This window comes from Penaeus vannamei, chromosome 6 (genome assembly GCF_042767895.1).
Source record: "Penaeus vannamei isolate JL-2024 chromosome 6, ASM4276789v1, whole genome shotgun sequence".
In the NCBI taxonomy this organism is placed as follows: Eukaryota; Metazoa; Arthropoda; class Malacostraca; order Decapoda; family Penaeidae; genus Penaeus; species Penaeus vannamei.
This window is the reverse complement of record NC_091554.1, coordinates 8,701,661-8,708,044: the sequence shown is the minus strand read 5'-3', so window position 1 is coordinate 8,708,044 and position 6,384 is coordinate 8,701,661. Positions and strand designations below refer to the sequence as shown.

The 6,384-nt window shown below is 37.8% G+C and overlaps 1 non-coding gene across 1 annotated transcript; it reads right to left on the bottom strand.

Moving 5' to 3' along the window:
- Positions 1 to 360: 360 nt before the first annotated feature.
- Positions 361 to 432, bottom strand: TRNAE-CUC (transfer RNA glutamic acid (anticodon CUC)). The gene has a single exon. It is a non-coding gene; the product is annotated as a tRNA-Glu (tRNA).
- Positions 433 to 6,384: the final 5,952 nt, after the last annotated feature.

The following is a 6,384-nucleotide window of genomic DNA, read 5'->3' as shown; positions in this document are numbered from 1 at the left end:
GTGTCGGCTTTAGTGTCACATCCATACTAATGCTTTGACAACATGGAAACAAAGGTCTTTTTCAGTAATTTAGAAAGATATTTAACATGATACTTAACTTCTGAGACTTTCCTTATTTTAACATGCGATATGTCATAGTACACGCGATATAATAGTCATAGTAAGTCCATATCACGAATTTTTCAAAATGTATCACAATTTTCTTCACATTTACACAAATCAAATTTTGATCTAATACATTTTTTTTCTTTCTTTCTTCATGTTTCATCCTTCGAATAACAATGATGCACAAGTAAGCAACTTGGAAATAGAAACACAACCAAGGTAAGATAGAAGACATAACATAAAAAAGTTATTGATATCCCGCGCCAGGAATCGAACCCGGGCCTCGCGGGTGAGAGCCGCGTATCCTAGCCACTAGACCACACTGGATTTCTTGAAGAAGTAAGATTGTGCTTATAAAAACATAAACTTGTGATCAGTAATGGTATCAGATCACATGATTTGTTAGATGGTGGGGAGGGGGGAAGTGCCATAATCTCTCCACCATTGATCCTTGTCAGAAAAATTCTTTCCTTTTGCCCATTTGATCGTCAAATTAGATGTGCTACATCCTCCAAAGCTATTTCGAAACAGCGAACTGCGCCTCCAAAGGCTCTTTCTGTTGCCAATTTCTTTCCTCGAGAAATACCAGAAAGAATTTACAAGTCTGCAGTTGAGAAATTCGAGGTCTGCATCCCGCCATTAACACAAAAATAACTTTTGGCAGACTTCATTTTCAATAAAACTGATGCTTTAATCTACACACATTCAGCGGAAACAGAGTTGCTATTGTAAAATCGCCATTCCTCCCTTTTTTATTTCCGTCTGGTTCCTCTTGTCGTTCCCTTTCTTCCAACTTCGTTAATGGGTTAGCATCGTTTGTGTTCTAACGTTCATAAAAGTCACCGACAAATCTTAACGGAGTGTACAGAAAAACCTGGCTGGATTTAGGGTTACATTTACAGACACGCACGCATATGAATGTTTGTCTGACACAAGTACGGGAAACATGTAGATCGATATTAAGATTTAATTATTATAATTACTGCGGCACCACCTTTTTGCGTATGATTAGCATCAATCAGAGACTAAATCTGACACCACTGTTGGACAACACAAGCTGCTTTTGTGGTTAACATATTTAAACCAAATAATAATACTTATTTAAACCAAATAATAATACAGATCCTCATGTGGCCTGGTGGCGAGACCCGCGTTCGATTCCTTGCACGAGAAGCAACTGGTTTTAGAAATTGCATAATTTCCTTTGAATAGCCTAGGCTTCATTTGATTTCCATCTTGCTTGCTCGTTTGGCTCAGCGTTGTTTGCACAATTAATTCCGAATTACTTTTCAGACAAAAACAATCTGAAAAAGGCGGTAAAGGTAAAGGCATTTAGCTTAGATGAAAGACGTTTGTAAACCATTGAAATACGAAAATGAGGAATAGGTTTAGTGAATAATAAGAAATAATTGCACCAGTTACCATTATTATTAAGGCAATAGGGGTAACTGATGCAATCATAGAAAAAAAATCGATTGGTTTTGCAATCCGTAGAGACGGATGCCGTAAATGCTGCTCTTAAGATAAACTTGGATCTGTTGAAGCAATTTCTCTAAAGAGTTAAGTTGAATAGCATCAAAATTTAGCTTAGATTTTTGAAATTCTACCAACTAAACAGCCAACCTTTTAACCAAAAGTTTGATAAAATAATAGTAATAAATAAATAAATAAATAAATAAATAAATGAAAATAGATAAAAATAGCTGCTTTCCTCGACCAAGCAACGTAGATTCCGTGGCGTGTACCGCGGGGTCGATGCTGTACCTTCCTATTGTACTCCTGGAAAATTCTTCAGCAGGCATGGAAAGATTTTTTGTCGGCTCTAAGGTTGCATCCATACTAATGCTTTGACAACTCGGATGAATAGGTCTGTGTCAGGATTTTGGAAAGATGTTTAGCATGATACTCAACTTCTGACAGACTTTCCTTATTTTAGCACAGGACATAATAGTCATAGTAATCCCATGTCACGCCTTTTATCAAAAGGTTTCACAATTATCTTCACATTTACGCAGGTCAAACTTTCTCATCTAAAAGGTATTAAATAGAACCATACGAGACCCACACAATTTCACAAGTAAGCACAGACTCGCAGTTGCATCCAGAAACTTTTCCAAACTGTTAATCTTACCACTGATTTCATTTTGTTTTCGTTATTTATGTTCTATCTTTCGAATGATAGTGAGCTACGTGAGTAAACAACTTGGAAATAGAAACCCAACCAAGGTAAGATATAAAATAGATTATAAAACAGATTTCCAAATGTCCCGTGCCGGGAATTGAACCCGAGATTCGCGGCTGAGAGCCACGTGTCCTATCCACTAGACCACACTGGATTTACTTACATTTGAAGGTTGTGCTTATTATATTATTTAACCAGTGATCAGAAGTGGTATCAGATCCCACTTGTTAGATGGGAAGGGGAAGCGGTGCCATAATCTCTCCACCATTGATCCTTATCGGAAAATTTCTTCCTTCGTTTGAGTTTTGTTCATCAGAAAATGCTTGAGAATGATTGAGAATGCAATAACAAGAGAGAGAGAAAGGGGTAAATGGATGAATAAATAGGGAGGGTGGATGAAAGTAAGAGTGGATGACAGAATTAACATGAGAGCGAAAGATGGGCAGGAAGAGAGAGATCACAGAAGGCAAGGACAGAGCAACTCAATGAGTGAGGGAGGGAGGTGGAGAAAAAAATAAATAAAAAAATAAAAAGCGACCGAGAGATTTTTGTAGAATTTTGTGTAGAACGTGATCTAACCAGGGGAGCTATAGCACGACTTTTGGTGACGTCATCAGGACTCCCCGTGCTTCTCCCGAAATTACGGTGGCACTGTAGAGACGGATGTTGTAAATGCTGCTCTTAAAATAAAGTTAGATCTGCTGAAGCAATTTATCTCTAAAGAGTAAGGTTTGGTAAAAAGAAGAGAAAAAATATAAGCAGACTTGGGAATCGAACCCGAAACCCCGTGGGTGAGAACCGCGCATCCTATCCGTTGGACCACATGGGATATACTAACAATGTAAGGCTGTCCGTAGTATAGCATTTAACTTGTGATCAGAAATGGTATCAGATCCCATGATTTGGTAGATGGGAGTGGTGCTGTCATAACCTCCACACAAGATTCATTCCTTCCTTTGCCCATTTTATCGTCAAATTAGATGTGCTACATCCTTCAAAGCAATTAGGAGACAGCGAACTGCGCTTCCAAATGCTCTCTTTCCTGAATATATTTCTTTCCCGCTTCCAGAAATAGGAGAAACAATTTAAAAATCAGCACTTGGGAACTTCGAAGTCTGCAGCCCGCCATTAACACAAAGAGAACTTGCAAAGCATTATTACCCTTATAAACAGTCTGCCAGACGACTATACATTCTAAAGAAAACTAGAGTTATTGCTGTAAAATCACCATTTATCCTTTCTTTTATTTCCGTCGGGTTCCTCTCGTCGTTCCCTTTCTACCAACTTCGTAAACGGGTTAACAACGTTTGTGTTCTGATATATATAAAAGTTACCGATGAATATTTAGCAATATATGAATAAATCAACAATTTTACAAATCTTAACGGAGGCAGGTGACCCTCCCCCCCCCTCCCCCCCTCCCCCCTCCCCTAGACTACTCAACTGGCTCTATATTCACAATGAATCAATCACAGCCGGTTGCTGGCGAGAGAATCAGCGAGAATTTACCATATTCCCCCAGCTTCGTAGAGCCCGAGGTGCTCAGCCAATCCGACGCCAAATGGCTAGGAAATTATTGTCTGAAGGAATGATTTTTCTTCTTTTTCTAGGGGAGAAAGGGATCTCAGTACAGTCTTGATTTTAATTAATTAATTGATTTAATTAATTATTTTTTTATTTTCCTGAAGTTTGAGTAACAATTACATTTACCTCTTAACGCCTACACTCCATAGCAAAAAAAATGGCAATCAACTTTTTTTTCCTTTCTTTTTTATTAACTAAGCTTTCATATAGTGTTTGATGCAACTGAGATATAAATTTGATGCAGGAATTAGACAAGATTTTCGCATATATTCCTCGTGTTTGCGTTTCATTGGTTTACAAATGTCACCCCTTGGCTAGGCTGAACACAAAAGCCTTATTTTCAAAATACATATCTAAAATTTATAGGCTCACATGAACGTAGTATAGAGGATGTACATACAAACACATTCACAGACGTACACGCTATGTCTTTCTTTGCAGATCGATCACTTTACCGCCTGTTTCAGATTCCTTTCGTTTGAAAAGTAAATCGGAATCAGTCGTATAAATAACGCTGAGCCTCACGAGCAAGCAGGAAGGAAATCAAAAGAAGCCCAGATTATTCAAAGAAATAACGCAATTCATAAAATCCATTGTTTCGCGTGCAAGGAATCGAACGCGGGTCTCGCCACGAGCCGACGCGAGATCTATTTTTATGTTTTAACTGTATTGAAAACAAAAGCAGCTTGTGTTGCCAAGCTTTGGTATCAGATTTAGCCTCTAATTAATCATACGCTAAAAAGATTTGGTGCCACAGTAATTAGAATCATTAAATCTTAATAAGCTTCTACATGTTTCACGTATTTATGTCAGACAAACATGCATATGCGTTCGTGTTTGTGTATAAATGTAGTCCGAAATCCAGTTAGGTTTTTCTATACATTAATTATGTCATCAGAGAAGTGTACGGTATAACACTGTGTATTTGGAGTACTTTAGATTCACGAATTATGACCGACTGAGGGCATTGAGGCTATTGAGGCTCTCTCTCTCTCTCTCTCTCTCTCTCTCTCTCTCTCTCTCTCTCTCTCTCTCTCTCTCTCTCTCTCTCTCTCTCTCTCTCTCTCTGTCTCTCTCTCTCTCACTCACTCACTCACTCGCTCACTCACTGTTGACCAATTAATTTGAAATGTACTAAATGATTGTGAAAAAATAAAGTAACATTAATTGGTCAACAGTGAGAGAGAGAGAGAGAGAGAGAGAGAGAGAGAGAGAGAGAGAGAGAGAGAGAGAGAGAGAGAGAGAGAGAGGAAAGGAAAGACGAGAAGGAGAATAGAAGAAAAGACAAGAAAAGAAAATAAGAAAATAGAGAAGACAAAAGAGAATCGAAAGAGAAAAAAAAAATAGTGAAAGAAAAGGAAATTGATCGCAGAGTCAGAGAGAGAGAGAGAGAGAGAGAGAGAGAGAGAGAGAGAGAGAGAGAGAGAGAGAGAGAGAGAGAGAGAGAGAGACCACGGAGAAATCACTGAAACTAAATATCAATGATAACTCGGGAACTACCTTTCTAGTTTTTCTTTCTCAACCAGTCATATGTTGTGTAATATCAATGCAGGCTACAGCAAACCTTGCTGAAAAAAGAGTTAAGAATGTGGCAGCTAATTTTTTTTCTAGTTGACATTCATTTTTTTCTATTTATTTCGCTTCGTGTTGTCTTCCCTTTTCTTTTCTTTTTATCAACCTGGTATTTTCCTTATCATCATTTCCTGTGAATCTTAGTATCATTGAAATTTGATTAAGTACAATTCTTTAGAACACCTTTCTTTCGCCATATCAACAGTTAGCATTTCACAAAATTACGAATAATATATCTACGGCTTGAAGAAAGAGAAAATATAAATCACTTGGCTCTTAAACTCTTCTTGACATTTCGGAATTTATGATTTACAAATGCAAACCAATATCTACCATACAATACACAGAAGAACATGCTATACCTCGCAGATGAAAGTCGTGTACCCTAGCCACTAGATCACACAGGATGTAATAATGTAGAGCTGAAAGGTGTTGTCACATTAGCACTTTTTCCATTTTTTTACAATTTTCTGAAATTTTGTCAATTTTTGAGTGAATTGTCGATTTTCAAGTCAGACGATAATGATCGATTCCGTCTGAAAACCTTTCCGTCAACTTTTTTTAGCCAAGCATAGTCAAATCAAGAGCTATATTCGAGAATGTTTGCATTTATGTTAAATAAAATTGTCAAAAATTTGACGGAAAAAATGCTAGTGTGACAGCACCTTAAGAAGGAAGTAAAGGAGAGAGACATAAGATTTACTCCCTTACTGCTGCATGGGACGAACGAGGAGGCGATTCCGACAGTTCTTCCCTCACTCTGCAAGTATGGTAAGAAATTTCCATGGGTTTCCCTGTCCATTCGCGCCCTGCCTCCTCTCCAACAAAATCATGTGATACGGCCTCCCCGATTTACACAGTTTGAATTTCTGGAGTTAATCCTCGTTTTTTTTTTCAGACCACACCTTGTTTCAGTTTGTTTTTTCTTCGTTTTTTGTTTG